A 22,230-nucleotide genomic window follows, 5' to 3' on the forward strand; every position below is an offset into this window, starting at 1 on the left:
GAACAGAAAGTAATTAGACACTCGGCGTAGACATCGCCACTGGATCATTTGCACGGATTCCCGCGAATCGTTTCGTTTTCAAAAGCCATAAAAGCGCTTTGTTTTATATCGAGTGCGTTTTTTCTTTGAATTTTTAACGATTCTCTAACGTTCCTCTGTCGATTCGCAAATCGAAATGATACAATGAATTTAAAAAAAATCTATTTTAAACGAATTTTTAGAGAAATCTAACGCATTTTAAAGAAATTTCTAATCATAGGCATACGTACATAATAAAATTATGCTGTATGATGCGAGCGAAAAACAGGTGGAAACGAGACACCCGGTGTACAAAAGTACTTCTGGCGCATCATAGAACTGGTTCACCAGCGTGTCCGCATCGTTTTTGATACTTTGTGAACAGGCAGGCCTGGCGTTCTCTCTGAAATTACGAACACCTACAGAGCTTTTCATACTCGGTGAAAAGAGCATTCTTCTCTGTTAATCCCAGCCGTCCGTTTATTTTCTCACTTCCTTTTTTTTCCCCCTTTATCTCTATTCTCTTTCTTTTTTCGATAAATATTTAGAGATACAGGTCCGCGTAATCGTCGTCGCAATTCCGGGATCCTCCGCTGCGACAACACGCCGGCGACTGTCGCGCGATTAATTAATTACCCAGGCATCATAAGCTACTGACGCTTCAAATGATCCTATGATTTATTATCGTGGAAACGTCATTTTTCAACAACGAATAGCTCCATTGAAGAATTATGCCAGTCCTGTTACCGGTGCACGAATTATAGTTCTTTTTTTTGCCTCAAATTTGTATCGTGCAGTTAGTCATTCGCTTGACGAGCATAATATTTGTCTTTTGAATTTTAGTAAAATCCAGCTTTTATATTCTAGCGTTTATCCTCTGCGTCTGTATGTTCGTCGTTCCTTCTTTCTTCATTCTGTTTGAGGAAATATACCTAACGATAATATTATCTTCTCTAACGATAATATTTTTTTCATACTTCTCTTTTTGCAGTAGTAACCCTTGTATAAAGCATTCAATAAATTGTCGCGTAAAGGTCGTAGATGTGTAGTCAAATGTGTCGTCCTTAAAATGGTCATGATTTCTTTTTTTTTCTTTTCGTTTCAAACACGAAAGGCGTCTTTGTTCTTTTTTAACGCTCAAAAGAAACTTCTTTATTTCATTATACTCTTTAAGACCCAGCTATTTGCATAGTAAAATCAGGCATCTTGCACTATCAGGTTGCAAAGATGTTTTTCTTAATGTTGAATACAAAAAAAAAAACAGCAATTGAAAAGTTGGCGAGCAAACAAAGATGTAGGAAAATTGTTCTTTCTGAAATTACGTCTGCCTCGAGGACACTTAAATTTCCTGAAGAGCGAGAAACAACGGCAGGAAAGTAACTTCGGACGTTGGAGCAACGAAACTACGTGAAACTCATTTCGGGACCTAGCCGCAGTTCCCTTTTGTTCTGCAATAAACTTTTAAAACTGGTCCATCCAGTCGATGCGTTTCAGCTGTCAACGAAGATTCACCGACCGACTTTCCTGAACAGAATTTCAATAGTTTCGTAGTTCGATAGTTATAGTATCTGTCTGTCAACCTGTTAACACATTCGTTGCTATTAAAATACGATTAGCCATTCTTAAAGTTTCATCAGTTTTATTACAATTTTTTATTTCGAGTAATTACTAATATTTATTTTATTCTCCCTATTATTGTTAAATTTCATAATCATAGAAGTTTTTAATTATAGTTGTAACGTCGATATTGTAGAAATTGTATCTTAAATTTCATCTCTTGATTTCATTTCGAACGATATAGTAAAAATGGAAAGTAAACAGAGCGATAAAAATGTTATTTTTGAATAACGTCGGTTCAAAGTCCATCCCATTTACCAAATACATTTTTTGGCGTAAAACGATTTTTTCTTTTTATTTTTTGCTAGTACTGGATTTGCTTGAAAGAGGGAATATTGGATCCCAAATCTTTCCGAAGGCAAATGGTTGAATTCCACTTCTCGTGCACGTCCATAGTATGCGCTTCTTTCTCTGAACACGAAGCTATCGACCAAATGCAAAGTAATCCTCCTCTATTTTACCGTTCAACGAAGACAATCTGCTAAATAATGTCTCGTGACAAGAATTTTCGTCACAGACTTTCCTTGAATTATAAATTCCAATCCTTTGGTTATCTCGTGTTTCCATTATAAAATAGCCATTTGAGAAAAAGGAAGTTTCCAATTGAAGGGCAACTATTAACAGATTAAACAGATTTAACTGTACTTTGAAATCTATTTAAAGTACATACAGAAAAATCTTCTCTAAGAATATTATGAGCAACGTGTGCAAAACAGAATCAGTACGCTATTAAAGATAGAGGATAATTCTTGGTACGTACGAATGAAGAAGCAGGTGAATACGTAAGTTTCAAGCAGCAGAACTTGACAAAATAGTGGAATAGCAGGATGCAATTCTCGGGACATGTAAATAAATAAACGGACGAATAATCTGCAAGCCGCGAAATCTGGCAAAATAGTCCAATGATAAAAGCAGAAAATAATTCTTGAAACGATCAAGTAATACGAATACGTAATTTTCAAGCCACGTCGCTTCATAGAATGTGAAAATGATTCTGCACGTAATTCCACACACTTCAATTTAAAAAAAATTCCGCTTTTATGCTACTCGTTTTATGGTCTCCGATGTAGGTGGAAGCGTTTTACGTATTTCCATACACCTGACCTTATGAACGCTTTGGGAACGCTGCTTAACGTGCTTTAATGGCGCGTAATAGCGCCAGGTATAATATCGTTGACAGTCGTACGGTCTGGCGGTACCACTCTCTCACGTACCGCTATAACATCGCCTAACGTTCGCCTAATGTTTCATCTAACCGTCGTGTCATACAGCATGGCTGTACACGAGCGCGAACGTTCAACCAGTTAACTGATTGTTCCCGTGTCGAATCCATATACGCCCACTACCTGCTCGCTCCCAGCTAAGCCAGCACCTCAGTGCTTTTCAAAATGTACAATCACGTTACGCGCAATCAATGGGACCAGGTGCGCTAGACTTTCGGAGCTACCTCTCTTCCAAAACTGTCGAGAATTTCATCAACTATACGCTGTGTTCTGACCCCCGTATTCCCCAGTTCGTTAACGTTTCGGCAATTTTGTTTCCTAACTGAGACCGCAAGTTCAAAGGTTAAACTTTTCAGCGTGAACTTGCTTGCGGGCAGTAATTTATTTAGGAGGATCATTTTTCTTCGGTTATTGCTTTTGAAGAGACGGCAGAGTTGCTATTAATATAACTGAAATTGAACTGAACACCATGTTAAGTATCGAGGGTTAAATATCTCGTAAAACTACTTTAACATTGCTGTTGATTATGTTAAACAAATTGGGCGTGTTAGAACGTAGCTTGTCTTAATAATTGCACCTTTCCTCTGCAACTAAAAACCAAACTAAAACCTAAAACTTGTCGGTTATTGTTAGGACTCGCATCTTTCAATCTACTAGATTGTTCTCGGTTAAAATTAACGTTCAAATCAGAGAATCGATAAAAATGTCCCCCGTGTGCTCTGCGACGATTAAATTCCAGTAAAAAAAAGCAGTTTTGAAGTTCTCGTTTATAGGTTAATTTCAAGTGGCATTGCTATTAAAGACGACATAGATTGAACGTCCACGTGGGCAGTGTTATCAACGCGCGTGTCACGCGATCGTTGTTTCCGTGAATTCTTTTTACTGCTTCGCCTGCCGGCTGTGTGAAACGTAGGTACACGGTTATATCCTGACTCTTTTTTCCTGAGGAGAAGGGAGGAGGAGGAGGAGGAGGAGGATGACAACGGGATAGAGATCAAAGAGACGAGTGTCATAAACTATGTTGTAGAATGAAAATGTTTTTTTTCAATGAAAAACATAGAATCGAGCTGAAACACGATCGCTTGATAAAACGTATAACGAAATTGAAACTGACAGAAACAATGGAAACAACGTCCCATTTCAAGACACATGTATATTCCTATTGCGTATCGTATAACCGGAATTTTGAGAATTAACTACAGGACGACGCAAAATTGAGTACAACATTAATATTTTCATGTAGGAATTCTACTTTAGCGAAAGATTTTACTTTTACAAACATCGTTGAAACATCAATAACAATTACATGCTTATTCTAAATTCTTGTATAAATTATGTTAGTCAATTATACATTTAAGTTATAAGTTTGTTCATACAAGTTTAGAAGACCTTGTACAACAATCTCGAACATCGACACCAATTCCATCTTCGTTATCAACCTTTCTTTTGTATAAATTATATTCGTGAATTATATATATAAACGATAAGTTTGTTCATGTATGTTTTCAAGATGTTTTACAACAATTTCAAACTATATCAGTTTCATCCTTATCTTACATCCCCTTCTCTACATGAATTATATCAGTCAATTCTGTCGATCAAATCTGTTCGCTAAGTTTAAGACAACAGGTTCAGACATCGATATCAATTCCATCGATACCCTAAACTAATATTTTAAAATAAAAATAATTTCGATTAATTAAACATCTTTAAAAGTTTGATATTAAACATGCATACCAATTCCATCTTTTCACGGAACCTCTATTTTGTAGAAATTATTCTACTAAATGTTATTAACTATACGATTAATCTTACGTCCCAACTTTGAAACATTTTGTACATCACCAAACTTTAGCAAACAGAATACTTTCGATCTACAATACGAATCGCATTCAGTTTCAATAGCTCTCAACAATAAAATCTCTGGATTCTTTCAACAACTGTCTCCAAACATGTTCAAACCACGGTTATGTAAACAGGTCTCGACACTTGCTAGGGAGAGCCGTTCCAAAAATTGAGTCGCGAAAAATCAACACGAAAGGCAACAAAGTTGTTCTTGCGAGACAGACGGAGATGAGTAGAGTGTCCCTGTCTGACACATTCATAGGATGTCACGCATGTGCAGAACGAGAACCTGCTTGTCTTCCATGTTGATTCTTCACCACTCAATTTTCTGTATTCTTTTATACTTTCGTTGTACGAGTGTCGAGACCTGTTTATATCTCTGCTTGGCAACGATAGTGGCCCAACTCAAACAATTTCAAATATGCCCGTATTGAATAGAAGATTATGTTTCTACTTCTATCACGTCAAATATAAAATATACTTATAACTGCGTCATTTTTGCGTCACAGGGTAAAATTATTATTTATGCGCTACTATGAATCTGGTCTTAGTCTAACAACAGCACTGGCTCTTCTTTGGTTGTTTCGTGACTCTGCAAGTGCAAGGTTGTACTATTTTTACAAACAGTGGCGTATCTTGCGATAAGTCAGCCGTATAACGCCGTTGGAACGACCAAGATTTCTTTGTAGATTTTAAAAAGCCTCTGCTCTAAAACTTACATGTTTCTAATTATGCCACTATCGATGCAACGATACGATTAACCATACTACGTTCAACTACGAGGTTCAAACTACGTTCAACCATAGCGAAGCACGCGAGTATCGAAGCAAAGTTTCAAACGCGGAAATACACGCTTGGCATGGCGACGTGGGCGATGACGGTTCCGTGGTAAAACCGTGTCGAATATCAGAGGGTGTGAGTCACTGGACCGCGTTTTTGTCTCTCTTTGGATCGCAGATCACGAGTGCGGAACGCGAAGTAGGAGTCGAGCGGAGCGGAGGTAGATTGAACGTAATGTGCCTCTTCCTCCGACGCAGATACAGTCACGGTCACCACACACTCATACAATGTATCATCTGTGTTCGTACGTGTGCCTGTGTACATGTATATTGGTACCAGCGACACCGGGAACTCTTTAACGAATCCACGGACAGACGCGCGTAAGAACGAGACCCTCTTCTTCCGTGATGTGTTCCAATGGTGGTCGGTTGATGGTGGAATTGCTTCTTTGATGGTTCGAGCGTTTCGATGCGTAGGGTTGGTGTTCATGGTGATTGTTACACTGCGGATTTTTATGTATTTATAGGAAATTTGAAAGTGCAAGATTACAGAGTGTACGTAATATGAAAAAATATGTAAAGTATTGAGAGCACAGTACTTTCTATGATACTTGTTGGCTAGAACAATCGCAAGTTGAACCTGTCGAGGTTCTACTTTTTTTTTAATTGTACTCTGAAAAATGTGAATTTGCATAAAAATCCGCAGCCCGGTAATGGTGGTTCTAAGTGGAAGAGGAGGGACAGAAGTGGGACAAAAACTGACTTCTGCCTGGATAATTGGAATCTCTTTTGTAGGAGAAGCCTGAGTCGTGTGAGAATTTAATCTGCCAGACTATTAAATTGTGCAGCTCGTAATGAAAAAACATTTGTCAAATATTTCAATCTATACCTCACCTAAAAATTGATTTATGTCGTTGTCTTATTCGATTGGATGTATTAATTCGTCTGCAGTGTAATTGTTTTAATTCTAATTACATAACGTTAGAAATGTTTTGTTTAAAAAAAAGTTATCTTTTGAAGAAGCATTGATAAATAAATATCTCTGTATCTGAGAATCACAGGGTGAATAAAAGATATATTTGTACGATATGGTATGCAGTATTCGCATTTCAATATTTAGATGAGTATTTACGCGACGATTCTCGCCAGTGTCAGCCCATTCATTTTCCTCGCGCCATTGTCCAGAAACGAACGATCCGCTTCAGGCATCCGATTGTAGCGACTAATTTATCGCTTTGGAGTAGCATGGCTCTCGATACCTCTCAAGAATGCGAAGAAGGAACGTGGTAGCCATTATTCAGCGCGGATTGCGTTGCATTGGTAACGAATGAATCGTCGAATAAAATGACTGGAAAAATATAATCCAATAACAGTAAAAAGAATTTTTGTTTGTATATATGGAGTGAGAAATTTAGATGGGTATATAGTCTGTTGGAAATTAGAAAATTCAAGAGACTAGTGGCAAGCAAAATTATCGGAACGTCGTTATTAGTCTGAGAATATTTACGTAAATTCATTACGTTGATGAATAGAATTCAAGAAATGGAACTTTAAACGAGATACAAAAGTGTACAGTGTGTTTTAAAAAATATCTCGATGTATAGCAGGTATATGTAAATGCATATTTTTGACGCGTGTACAAACGAATATTTCATAATTATATTGTTATGTAAATATTAGTAATTAACGTTATACACGTACAAATATGTATTTATTTATATCTCGATATATAGCAGCTATATTTAAATGCATATTTTTTACGCGTGTACAAACGAATATTTCATAATTATATTGTTATATAAATATTAGTAATTAACGTTATACACGTATAAATACGTATTTATCTATTTAATTTTGGCCTCGTGGTCAAGAAAGAGTCTTGTTTGCATATACAATGCAGTAATTAACGTTGCATATACATATTGCAATTTGCATTATTGAAATATTTACAACAATATTTATGTATCTTCTGCAGTCATAACATGTACTGTCATAATATAAAACAAATGCTCTTAAAGGAACTTCAGTATACTCGACTTTAATTAATCAAGTATCAAGGTAAACACATCTCTATGACTGCTTCAGCCATCCTGTACACACTCTGTTAAATATTTCATAAATCATCAAGCAGTCCGTCGACTGGTCGAATGTAACTCAAACACGTTTTAACGCAGCAGTACATTCCAGCTAAGTTTCCCTATGGTAGGTGCGCAACAGTCCGAGCCGTTTCCTTGTCGAACGATGATAAAGAAGCGCGTAGGACTTTCCAGTCTCCCGGAGGTTTCTGATGTTTCCAAAGGATTGGTCCGGTTCTATCGGCGTAGCCTTGTGTAGCATATCGGAACGGGCGATTAGGGTCATTGGTTTTCCAAACCAGCGGAGCTGTTGCCGGGAAACGTTTCCAGGCTCTGATAAAGTCCGGTACGCTGGTTCTTCTCAACATCGATCGTCCTGGATGCGTTCGTCTCCGTGTGAACTCGCGCGGAAGCCTCTTCGAAACGAGCATCGTCCAAATCACGAAGAAACTGCTGTGCAGAGATGGAAAGTTGACGCTTGAATGATCCGACTGGACCTAGTGCAGTAAAGCCACTTTTGATGATAAAGATAAGCTATACGAGTTGCTATTATTAGGTCTCTTCTCCCAATATGTGCGAAGATCCATTGGTTATAGTATTATGGGTCTCCTTTCAATTATAATAATAGAGCACACGGTAATTTTTCTTTTTAATTATGGCCTTTCTCAACGCTTGGAACGCTTGATCAGCCACGGTGTAACACGAGCTCGCTTTCCATCATGAAGATAAGTCACACGAATTTTTATTATTAAACGTGACTCTTCTTGATATTTGGAAGGTTTGATTGGTTATAGTGCAACAGGTCCAATTTCTTCTATAGAGCACACACGAATTTTTCTTGCTAATTATGGCTTCCCCCGACACTTGAAACATTTGATTCGTCCTAGTACAGTAGACCCACTTTTGAGTGTAAAGATAAGGCATATGATGTTTGGTTGTTTATAGTGAGGTAGGTGCATTTTCAAGTTTAGTAATGGAAGACACGAATTTTTGTTATTAATTATGACTTTTTTGGATACTTGGAACTTACTTTTGGACACCTGAATTTTTATTATTAAATATGGCTGTTCTCAATATTTGGAAGGTTTGATTGGTCACAGTGTAATAGGTTCACTTTCATTTATGTTAATACAGCACACATGAATTATTGTTATTAATGGTCCTTCTCAACACTTGGAAGGTTTAATCGATCACAGAACAATAGGCCCATTTTTAATTGTAATAGTAAGATACGCGAATTCCTTGGTTCGGTATAGTTCTTCTCAATACTTGGCTTATTTTTGAATTAACATTTTCTAAGCATACAATTTTCTGTTCTCGAATATGGTTCTTTTTCATATGATTTTTAATGCGTATATTTCTCAATCCACATCACGAAGAAACTGTGTTTGTTATGGGTTGTCCTGATTCAAGAACTCCATCGTGTCGTGATAGACTTTTAATTGAAAATCGGGCGAATATCGAATTCTCTTGGCTCCATTATGACCCACGAGGAGTTCTAACAGAGTTCGACTCCTCGAATGGTTCGAGAACAAGATACAGAGGACGGCTATTGTGCGTGGATCAAAGGTGTGGATGTTGGTGTTGATCGAATAGCGAAATACAAAATATCACAAAATTGTACGTTTATTATAACTAAACTTTCGAAACTCAAATTGTATCTTCTCAGTTTTCGTCCAAGCGAAATACGTAAAACGCAAAACATCCATTATGTAAATTTTCGATGTTTGAACTTTTGGCTCGAAATATCGATTATGTAAATCTTCGACTTTGTTGCGCAATTATTTTCTTTAACTACACTCCTAACAATAACAAAAAAAAAAAAAAAAAAAATTAATACTTTACGAGGTAATGTCGGAAAAGTAATGTAGGAAATCATAGAAGATAAATATTCTTCAATGTTCTACACTTTCTCTATTTTATTGTTATCTATAGCATTATTTTTAGTCCTCGTGACAAAATAGAGTACATTTGAACAACACATGAACTGCAATATAAAATTCAGTTACGAAGAGTGAATAAGCCTTTAGCTTTAGTTGAATATCGCAGAGTGAAGGTTAACGCCCCGGAATTGTCGAAAACTTGTGTATTTACATATACAGTAGAGATTTGAAGTTTCTGTGAAAAACGTGGCATTTGTCTGAACAGCGTCGTCCCTTTCCACTTTGGCCGCGCCCGACGGTTCTTTTTCACTGCGGCGGTGTCTGGCGGTCCTTTTCCACTTCACCTGGCGCGTGCCAGCGAAACGAGAAGGTCGAACCATCGGCCGCCTTTTCTACTGCGACCCCTCAGCCGCTTGTCTGACTACTCACCGGGCGAAGTTACTTCGAACGTAGAGACGGAATCGGCGTTTACCGCAGCTCTTATCGCGCCCGGCCGAGTTAAATAATTAAAACGGCGCCTGCCGCCGGTGAAAGAACGCCGAGAATTCGTCGGCTGACTTTAATTACACGTGCACCGACTACCTCTACTCGTCAGCGAATTCCTCCTCGAACTGTTTTTCTTTTTATTCCGCTTCGCGTTCATTTCCTTTTTCCGTCGAATGAGTTTCGAAGAATTTTAAATCGATCGTTGCTATGAATGGAGGCTTGCGAGCTTATTGTTATGTTTGGATGCAGAGATTTAAAAAAATTATATCGGTAATTGTACACATGTAATAATAAAAATTATATACGTGGTAAATTGTTTAGAATATTAGTTGGACATTTTTGAATATACTTGACGATGAGCGATATAATAGTATTTTTATAGGAAATTGTATAGTTAACTTTGACACTGTTGTTTTCACTTCTTCGCATCTGTATCTGTCTTCTTTTTAAAGATTAACGATTATGCTGAGCTTGAGATCATATTTCACTCGAAAGTCAAAAGGATAATACCGAATTTCGGCAATATCGTAAGAGTAAGAGTAATTCACAGTGTCGAGGGTTAAAACACCAGGTTCCTTATACACAACTCATTAAGCTTTTAACTAATAGTATCATTGAATTGATAAGATTATGACTTCCTTATAATCTCATAATTTTATATCGAGCAAGAGAACAAGATAACCGGTAATTTGTAAAATTTCATTCGATTTGTTATCAAGCTTATTACTATATAGGAAAACGTATGTATCAGTAATTTATGGCCAGTGACTCGTAAAATTTCATTAATAATATTAACGTAGAAGCTCGAAAATATCGATGAAACGTCCCCTTTCGAACAGAGAAGAAGAATTGTTCAAATCGGTTAACGCATAATGAGATTATGCGTGAACATACAACTAAAAAAGTACGTATATACATAAATATACCGGTCGATTGAAAAATTTCCTTTTTTCGAAGTCGGTTAAAAGACAATTATCGAAATGAATCGTTTAGTCGTTACAGTTATCGTGACCGTTTGTTGTTGATAAATCGACACGCGTTTAATATAGAAGAAAATGCAGAAGCGTATCACAGACACGAGCGTGAGACACGTGAACAGCAGGACCACGAGTGTATCGTGCGCACTTAAACGAGCTCAATCGTACGCGACCCCATTTAAATAACGACGAATTGGATCCCGGAGTGTTTCCTCTTCGCTCTGCTTCCCCTCTTCGCGTTACAGTTCACGCTGTTCGCTCACGATGTCGTTTTCGATCTCTGCTTTCCTTAAGCCTGCCAAGCTAAACTGGATTTCCAAAGCAGTTCTTACTGTTTCTATAGTTTCTACAGTTTCTATATCTCTTTGGTCCTAATATTCTTACTTGCAAACATCTCTCGTGCTTTATAACAATAACGACTATGATATCGAACTATATAAGCAATTCTATGTTCCAAGTGAACGTATTTTCTGTTTCACAATTTCACTAGCTTTTATGTTCTTCATCTAAAAAGAAACTTTAACATTAGAACTATCGATAGTTAACACGAAGCTATTTCTATCAAAACAAGTCAAAATGACTTATATTTTTATATTTATTGATTTATTACTTTTTTACAGAAGAAATTCATTGCTATGTAGTAGATTTTTGGTATTATTAATCCATCTGGGATTCCTAAACGAGGGTTAACACATTTATAAAATTGTAGAGCCAGTCATTTTGACTGCTGTGGCATTTCTAGTTTTGCATCTAGCGATCTAGCGATCGATCCGGAATTTTCCTGATAACTGATATCATCATATTGAATGATACGCAGTAAAAATTTTAAAAACGTGTGGCAAGTTGTACAAAACGAGGAAACTGGTTAATTAGGGTTCGATAAACAGATTGCAAGACCTTTTTACACTTTGACAAGTGCCAGTCATTTTAACTGGTATTGGTATAAGTAGCCTTGATACAAAATTATTTTGAGTTCGAATACATGAAAAACAAAATAAAATTCATATATTATTCTTTTAGTTATCGTTGTCAAAGTCATTACGTCATTGCGGAAAAAATATAACATGAAGTAGGAATTTTAAAATAAAATTGTAAAACTTGTCAATTTAACTGTTGTGGTAGTTCTAGTGTTAAGTAGATATCTTATTTAGTAGATAAATAGATAGTTTAAGTAAGATAAGTAAAAATGATATTTCAAGTGTATCAAAAAGGCTAAGTAAATAAGGAAGATAAATAGACCCGAAGTAAACGACATTTTGAAGCTAGAAACTGGTAACGTGTGTACCAGCACTGTATTAAACAAACAGAAATGAAAAAGATTCGAAAAATACACGATCCTTTAAAGTTAGAGAAATTTGCATCGCATTCCGCGATGAGTTGAGCAAATAAAGATCGAAGTAAACGAAAATAACAAAATACTACACAATGTAGAGAGATCTTTTATGGTTAGAAACGTTATGGTCCCAAATGTGTGCCCAAAACGTGTGCCTAAATAATTAAATGATAAAACAAAGATAAAAAGGATTAAAAAAAAAAAAAGGAAATAGACGATCTTTTAATGCCAGACACGTTAAAACTCCGCGTGTACCAGGAAGATGGAATATTTAAACGAAAATTAGAAAGAAAAAAAAATTAAAAAAATACGTACTGCGTTCAAGTTCGAAACGTAATAGTAGCGTGTGTACCGGAAGCAGGTGCTTCGGTTTGCAGGAAGTTGCAAGGTGAGGTCGATCAACTTGGCAGAGACGCGTCATCGAGAAGTTGCACGGCCTCGTGGCGTTGAAATAGCAAAGAGGGAAGGAGAGGCTGTCGATAGTATCCAATAACTGGCCGACGCTATCGCGTCGCCTGAGACCGCCAGTCGCCGGTTTTCCGGTTCTAACTGGATAGAAATCGTCGGGACGCCGTTCATTGTTCCTGAATGACTGGTCGAAACGGAACTTTGGCATCGTGGTTCACGTGGGCGACACACGCCGCCTGTGCCTCCTGCCGCTTTCATTCACACCACACCTTTTTTGCCGCGTTTTCAACGCTAGTTTTCCTTCCACTTTTCGTTCTCAGTGTTTCATATTAATAGCGTACGACGAAGTAGCTCTTCTCGTTAAATACGAGTGGACGTTTAAGTAACATTCAGATATAGAGACATTTGGAGAAAGATGGTGAGTTCTGGGAATTAAAGTGATTTTTGTCGACCTTACGTTTTAACCTTTTGCTTGTCGACATTTTTTTATTATATACAGTTCCATAGTGGAATTAAAAGAAAGATAAGATTCGTGGAATTATTTGAAAATTTTCTTGCATTTGATTTTAATCTTTCACACTTGGAAAGATTCTCACGATATGCAACTTTGTAACAAGTCTGTTTGAAATTGCGAATTTCGTTCCGAGAAGAGAACGTTATGAAACGTGTGTTTTATTTCTGGCATAAATTTCCTTCCAAGTTTTTATTTTTATCGGTGATAATAATATAGAAACGAAATAGAAAGAACATTGAAATTTGTTTTTCTGGTTTGGGCGGAAAATCTTCACCTGATCGCAAGGTATTGCTGTGATCGACCATTTTTGAAGGATATTTAATAACGCAAGGAAGCGATTTTCAGTCGAATTTCTAGTTAACTAGTAAATCAGCGTAGGAATTTGTCGACGAAAGTTGGATTTTCCAAAAAATGCAAACTCATCAATTCTTGATAAAGCCACGTCAACTTTTATTATGCTTCCGCTTGGATTTTTGATGTAAAGCCAGAAGTGACAGTGTATTTTTTACTTGCCATTTAACGCAAGATCTGTATAAACAGATGTATAAACACTTTTTGGCAGAGTTATTGAGCGGAATTAGTTTCTAGAATTACGTTTGACAATTTCTCACGAGGTATTTCCAACATGTTATCGTTCCCAAGCAGCTAATTTATATTTGTAACAGAGGATGCAGAAATTGCAAATGTGTAAGGTCAATAATTTTGGGCAAGCGAAATCACGCAATTCTTAACTGAATCGAGTAACAAGCTAATTGAGGAATGGTTACGTGTAATTGAGCAATGGCAAACAATTTTTATTCAATAAAATTTCAGTTTAATAAAATTCAATTTCATATAATAGAAATTCAGTTTAATATAATTATAGAAATTAAATGTACTGAAATGAATCGTTCTAAAATTTATATTTTTAAAAAAGTATTAATCAACTAAACGCGATAAACATATCTGTTTTCGCAAGAACCGATTTATTATTTATAAACAGAGTAAATAAAGTAAACTCCTTTTCTCGTAGTTGAAGACGAATTTTGTTTTAAAAACGTCGAGTAATGTATTCTCGATTCTAATTCGAACCAGAAATTAAGAACTTTTAATCAAACAATTAAGAGATAAAAGCAGTAAAGACAGATAACGAAATATCTTATCTGTTGATCAATATAATGAAAAAAGAACGATAATCTCGTGGCGCCGGTAAGTTTCACAACATTAACGTAACAACGGCGCGACGTAACAAAAATCAGTCGATTAGATAAAGCTGGGGCACTTTCATTTCGCGATACGTTTATCTAGAAAGCCAGCCACTCATGAGTCTCTTGGGACATTAGCGCCAAACAAGTTGAAAATAATATTCTGGTGGGATAGGTGCAATCGGCTCGAAATTTTCAGTTCAGAGACCACGAAAATTTGTGAGCCATAATACGCGAGGCAAACTGACCGTGAAAAACGAATCCTCCGTGGAAATGCACCTCTAAAATTCCATGGCGGTTTGTTGCTCGTAAATTTACCTTCTCTCTTTTTCTAAATCTAATAAATGTCACACGAATTACGTCTATCAAAAATATTTTCCAAATCGATGAAACGCGAAGTGTTATGAATTTTTTTATCGCAATTTGTTACGCTTTCAGCACGTCTCAACTTCGCTTTTCGCAAACCTTTTAATTTTATTATCTTGGTACATGACTAGTGTCCGACGTTCTAAAGAATTTACTGGATTACTTCCGTTTAGTGTATTCGTTGCAAAAGGACGATACAAGTGATGATAATAAATATCGGACGAAATGTCGAAAAATATTTGTAACATCATGACGATTCGTTATTTTTTAATTTATGGACTCTGAAAGGTTAATATTTCTATGATACTTTGTTAATTTAAACGAAGTAATACCGGAGAGCATTATCGAAATTATTTCTCGTATTCATGGAGATTATGCTAGGATTCTACTCCTTAATCCCTCGATTCGGAAACGTTGCTGCCGATAATTAGGAAATTCAATTCTCCATGAAAATTACTTCCTTGTGATTCACAGGCTTTAACTATATACTCTCCATATTCCACCGTTATTTGAATAATTCCAAAAATCTTGTATGCCAAAATCTTATACCTAAATATATGGTTAATATCCAACACTATTTACCTAATATGTATTACAATCCTACATGTATCAACCTTTGAATCAACTGTAGCACCTTTCTAATCTGAATATACCTATTACTAGAAACCAATAAAACTGTATTCCAACAATCCTATCTCTGCATCACACCTCTAATCCGATAGATCGCGATCGAACGCAGCACCCATTTACCCCCCCATTTCCCAAATCTAATTTGTCCTGGCATTTAGCATTAATTTAATCCATGATAAAGATATAGCTACAATACACTCTACACGTCACTGCAATATTTGATACCAATGTCAAAAATCGTCTACCTAAATATATAGAATTATAAGCCTAATACTTAATTCATATTATAATTCTGTTAGACTTTTCTACTGTATTTTTCTCCAAATTTAGTTTGTCACATTTAACATTAATTTAATCCAGGATAAAGATATAGCTACAATACACCCTACACGTCACTGCAATATTTGATAACAATGTCAAAAATTTTCTACCTAAATATATAGAATTATAAGTCTAATAACTAATTCATATTATAATTTTAGATTTTTCTACTGTATTTTTCTCCAAATTTAGTTTGTCACATTTAACATTAATTTAATTCAGGATAAAGATATAGCTACAATACACCCTACACGTCACTGCAATATTTGATAACAATGTCAAAAATTTTCTACCTAAATATATAGAATTATAAATTCATATTATAATTTTAGATTTTTCTACTGTATTTTTCTCCAAATTTAGTTTGTCACATTTAACATTAATTTAATCCAGGATACAGATATAACTACAGTATAGCCTAGAAGTCGTTTCAAATATTTGCTACCAATGACAAAAATCCTCTACCTAAATAAGTAGAACAGAAACATGATACCTAATCTATATTATAATTCTGTTACAATCTTCTACTGTACTTTTCCCCCAAAATTTAGTTTATCACATTTAACATTAATTTAATCCAGGATAAAGATATAACTACAGTATATCCTATACGTTGTTTCAATATTTGATATTAATGTCAAAAATTCCTAATGTATCTAAACATATAGGGTAAAAACTTAATAGCTAATTCATATTATAATTCTGTTAGACTTTTCTACTGTATCCTTTCCCCCAAATCTGATTTGTCCTCGCATTTAGCATTAATTAAATCCACGATAAAGATATACCTATAATACATCCCACAAGTTACTGCAATATTTGATAACAATGTCAAAAATTCTCTACCTACATATATAGAATAGAAGCCTAATACCTAATTCATATCATAATTCTGTTAGAGTTTTCTACTGTATTTTCCCCCAAATTTAATTTGTCACGTTTAACATTAATTTAATCCAAGATAAAGATATAGCTATAGTATAGCTATATATAGTATACCTAGATGTTTCAAATATTTGCTACCAATAACAAAAATCCTCTACCTAAATAAGTAGAACAGAAACTTGATACCTAATCTATATTATAATTGTATTACAATTTTCTACTGTACATTTTTCCCTAAATTTATTTTTAGTGTCACATTTAACATTAATTTAATCCATGATAAAGATATAGCTACAGTATACCCTACACGTCGTTTCAATATTTAATATTAATGTCAAAAATCGTCTACCTAAATATATAGGATGGAAACTTGACACCTAATTATTTTATAATTCTGTTTGAGTTTTCTACTGTATTTTCCCTCAAATTTGGTTTGTCATGTTTTATATCAATTAAATCCACGGTAAAGATATAGCTACAGTGTAGCCTAGATGTCGTTTCAAATATTTGCTACTGGTGCCAAAAGTCCTCCACCTAGATGCTCAAATACCTTCTCTACCTAAATAAAAGCTTCACGCCTAACCCATATAATAATTGTACTATATTGTTTCAAAAAATTCCACCATCCTCCAAAACGCGATACCAAAAAACCAAAAACCTACGACTTCAAGTCATCGATCCTTTCTGCGAGCCACGATCGAACTCAATTCTGTAGAACCTACTACCACTACCTTAACCATTAATAAAATATCCTCATCCGTTCCCAAATCCTCTCCCACTCCATCGTCTCACCATAGTGTGCGTTCTACAATGCGTTCCATCACCATCATCATCATCATCATCATCATCATCATGTACCACCACCACCATCACGATCGTCATCGTCGCCACCAACTTCTCTCCATCTTGCTCGTCCTCCACGGTGCTGCATCTTCTTCGCTGTCGTCTCTCGATTCTCGACGCGGACACGTCGTATCCGTGCCGCGCGGGAATAAGAAATTAGCTCGTGGGATGTGAACACGCACACGCACAATAGAAAACACGAGCACAGACACACGTACACACGGTGAAACGCGCATAAGGTCGACGTGTTAGGTCGTGGTCACAGGACGCGCGTCAAGATATCGGTCTCGATTGAGGAAGTCGAGGATAAAAGGAGTGAACCTTATCGTCGGCTGGTCGGCCATTCAATAATTGCCGAGGCGCTAATCGAGCCATCCTAACCGGGACCTAGTCGGTTTACCGGTTCGAACCGGTGCGGACGAGCCACCGAGTCGACGATTCGGTGAATGGCGAGCTCAAACCAGAAAGAACCGGACGCGTCATTCACCGCTGGTGGAAGAGGAAGGAACGGAATACTACACGCGAGTCGATGCTTTTAGACTTTACACACGTTCCACGATCGTGCTTAACAGCTGCACAGACCTCTTCGACCTCAACCACGTTCAACGCTTTGTTTACAAACAGAGAGAATGGAGAACGGAACGCGCGAGAGGAATTGGCGCGAAATTTGATAGAGCTGCACGCGGCGCGGCGGAGAGGGCTGGTATGAAGGTGTTTGAGGATCAGGCATTCTTCCTCTTTTTATCTTCTTCCTAAGATTTGTTACATTCGTAATTAATGTTTGAGTCTCTTTCTTCTTCTTGTTCTTTTTTTTTTGTTTTGTGAAGGTTTGGATTCGCTCTGAAGATTTTGGAGTGGGGTTCATCGGTAGTTATGTTAAATTATAAAATGTTTGATGCATTCGTAATTAATGTTTGAGGATCAGAGATTCTTCTTCTTTTCTTTTCCTTTCTTTCTTTTGTTTTTTATTTTCTAGAGATTTAGATTCATTCTGAAGATTTTGGAGTAGGGTTGATCGAGGGTTATGTAAAGTTTAGAGATTAGGGATTTCTCTTTCTTTTTATCGAAAATTTGTATTCATTTTGAAGATTTTGGAGTAAGGTTGATTGGAAGTTAGAATTTAGAAATAAATTTGTTATATTCACAGAGACCATAATTGATGTCTATTTAATAACAGGTAGAATTAATTGCTCTGAAGTAAGTCTGATCTTGCATATGTGTATGCATATATTGCAATCATGTACTAATTCAATAAATATACACTTTAATTTTAACATTAATTTTACAAGCAGGTACTTAAAATGTATTAATAAGTAATGAAGCTTAAGCTTTCATTAGTAGAATCATACAAGATTTACGAATATATTTACGAATCAGTTTCAGAAACCAATTACTCGAGAAAGAAACGAAGAAATGTCGACCAGTATGCAAAGCATTAACCTTAAATAGCTTTAGGTAATTAAATCACCGGGTATACAAATAGCAACTTACTCCGAGATAAGTTATCTGCACCATGATAGTCGGTGTTTGAAAGATGATTAAGCGATCGTTTACGTTCACCTTGCTCGATTGACAAATATGTTCCATGAAGCGATGTTTCATTAACGAAGCTATGGTGCTAAAGCAATTTTATCGGCCTTTTTTCCAAGAACTTTCTTGCTCGTTCGACGATCGTTTATCTTCCTGTCCGATTAAACAAAGCATTTCGAAAGGTTCGCATTTCTCCTCTTAATAAAACTTTGCTTGCCGAAGAATCTATGCTATCACCTGTTCGATGATAAAAAACAAGATTCATCATCTGTTGTTATTTTATTTTCACTTGGTTCTTCGTCAGCGAGATTCAGTTTAGAAAGCGTTCTTTTTTCGTAGGATTTTGGGATACGCTTAAAACACGATATATTCATAAGAGGATCCCTCAATTTTTTAAACCATTGCATATTATCGAGACGAATGTTCCATCTAAGCGATAGTGTGACAGCGACCATACCTAAATCTACGCCATTTCATACTACCTGACAATGAACCTTTAGACTTTGATCTTACCTTTGCACATGGCAAAACACCAAACTTTTCCCATCACGTAGGGCACTCAGGATCCTCTCCTTACCCCTCAACTCCTACAAACTTAACATATAAAACTGCGAGCATTCGATCACGAGACTAGTCTTGGCTGCGATTTGAACAACTATTTTAATACTTTGTAATTTCGCTACTTCATTGTAACATTGTACTTCACCACTTTTGTGAATAAAAGCATATAAAAATATAAAAGGGCAGTCGAGTTAAGCTGTTGCTCAGCTCTTCCTTTTTATCTCGAATTTTACGTGACAATAGCATCGACGATGACGTCAGCAACGTTTCGTCAGAAATCGATTCGACGAAAACCAAACCTACGAACATTTCATTCGTTAAACATCAAATTAATTAAATTAAACGTCAAATAATCTGATCCTCTCATCTGTTATGTTCTCTTCCTCTGTAACAAGCAGATAAATGAAATGAATAAACAAGTGAACATTTGCAAGTTCAACATTTTGTCACAACGTTGATTCTAAATAAACGTTTCGTCAACGTTAATTCGTTTTCGTTTAAATCAACGTTAAAAAATGCAAGACATGTTCCCTGCGATCTTCCCTGTTTGGTACGCAGCGGCGTTTAATCCAAAAACAAGGGAGTTTTTCTCGAATCGAAACGATTTCAACGGTCGAATATGACATCGTAAAGTGGAGAACGAAGACTCGCGGAATCCTGGCACGCGATCCTTTGTGTCGATTCGCAAATCCATCGTCGGGACCATTTCCACTGTCGGACCATCGAAGCGGCAAAAAAGGACGAAATGGTGAAATAAATTCCGATCTGAGCCAAACTGCGAGACTGAAGCCCCATTACTTCGCTATTATCTGCCGCAGAATGCTCATCCCTCTTCGCCACGGTGCCCCGTAATTCTCTTGGCCTGCTTTTTACCTCGTTTCTAATTCCGTCATTTTCCACGTTCCGCTTTAATTCCCGATTTCGCCTTTTTCCTTTTTCCGATGGATTCATGACCGGAAAAATATGAGAAATATTAGGTTGTCCGATAAGTTTCTTTCGTTTTATAAGGAAATAATAGACGCACAATGCTTTTTATTTTATATTAGTTTATTGAATTATGCACGAACATAATAATAGAAATATAACGAAATGGATCATACTTTCAATAAAATAATATAAAACAGAAATCATTGTTCATCTGTTATCACTCTATGAAACGAAAAAAACTTTTCGGACAACCTAATAATTAAGTCCCTCGGCTTGTGACAGTTGTAACAATACGAACAGGACTCAATTTTATATTTTTGTTGTATTTTATACACGCGGCATGTATTTTCAATCTTCGTTATTTATTTTACGCTCTTCGTTCCCTCGAAGACTGAAATGCCGATAATACGTAGAAGAACGTAGAAGACGAAATGATCAAAGAATATTTTGTACACGTAGAATCCATTTCGAACACGATGTTGCATAAACACGAGAATTCAGAATTATTTGAATAATTAGCAGACAGTAGTGACGTTAAAAATACATTCGCTCGTGTGTATATATATATATATATATCATTCATAAAATAAATGTATTATTCGTTATTGAAATCCATTATCAATTATCGGGAGAAAAGCGAATAATAGCGGAGCGTTATAATTAGGTCGCTGCATACGAAATGTTATTTCAATGCGAATCGAATTTGACCGAGGGGAATTACAGACAGGGCAAGATTTGCAAAATTTCTCCAAAATGATGCAGTTTAATTAAATCGTAGTAGAAACTACATATTCATACGTATAATTAAATATACGATGTCTTTTCCTTCTTTCCCCCCAAAAAGCTATGTGTTCCCAGAGTTTTATCGGAAGGAGTCATATTTCATACTTTTTATCAAAATCGTAAGTCACACGATCGAATATCTTGACATTGTTTGACTAGACAATTTACATAGTTATCGAGCATTAACTCACAAATGTATGTTACACCTTTTCTGAACAGCCAGACCGCGCCTTTACATTTAGAAAAGAAAGAAGGAAAAATTAGACACGTCGTTACGGTGATTTTTCAACGATTTCCATTCATCGGATTAATTCGCAAAGTACATCGATTCCCAGAGGCACTTGCCATCTTCGTAATATATTCGCGATTTTACACCGTACGACTATCAGTTAAATTATTATGACGCACAAGCATTGAAAGCTCAGGAGAATCAAATGGTGTTAATTATGTATGCAATTTGTACGTAAATGATATTATTCTGGGAACCAGGAAAAAGGAGTTCTCAATTGACTTAATTAACTTATTGCCTGTCAATCAGGTGGCAATTGCGGGCTGATTTTAAAATTATCTGCTTTTTTGTTACTGTAATTTCATTATTTTACTACTTTATATAATTTTTCATTGAATTTATTTCGCGAAATCAGATGGATAAATAAGTGTCACCATATTGAAAGCACCAAGTCTGTCAAGACGATTGGTTACAGCGTTTTTTTTTACAAGTACTAAGAATAAAAAAAAGAAGTTTAAACTACGAAATTATTAAATTTCGCCTTTAAAGTTTTACGTTACTAATTTTTAGTAACCAAAACTTTACGAACCAAATTTGACAAAATCAACGTAGGCTTTCATTGAAATGCAAGCACCACTATATGTAATATGTATTTACGTATATATATTTTATCTTCAACATGCCAATTTAATTACAACTATTTAATTGTTTCGTTATAATCGTCAAATTATTTAATTACTCAATATTTAGTTATTTAATTATTTAACTGCAACACAAATATGCTACTAATTCAGTACAAGTTGAAGCTGAAAC

The 22,230-nt window shown here is 35.9% G+C and overlaps 1 protein-coding gene and 1 long non-coding RNA gene across 5 annotated transcripts in view; one reads left to right on the top strand and one right to left on the bottom strand.

Annotated features, from left to right (window-relative positions):
* The window catches only part of Atpalpha (sodium/potassium-transporting ATPase subunit alpha), a 166,228-nt gene that overhangs the window by 42,401 nt on the left and 101,597 nt on the right, over nucleotides 1-22,230 (top strand). The gene's annotated exons all lie outside the window — the stretch shown is intronic.
* LOC139991911 (uncharacterized) lies at nucleotides 6,540-14,113 on the bottom strand. The gene is made up of 2 exons (XR_011800965.1): nucleotides 12,552-14,113; nucleotides 6,540-6,830 (listed from the first exon to the last, which is right to left on the bottom strand). It is a non-coding gene; the product is annotated as an uncharacterized lncRNA (long non-coding RNA).

The sequence above is a fragment of the Bombus fervidus genome, chromosome 11 (genome assembly GCF_041682495.2).
Source record: "Bombus fervidus isolate BK054 chromosome 11, iyBomFerv1, whole genome shotgun sequence".
Taxonomy (NCBI): Eukaryota; Metazoa; Arthropoda; class Insecta; order Hymenoptera; family Apidae; genus Bombus; species Bombus fervidus.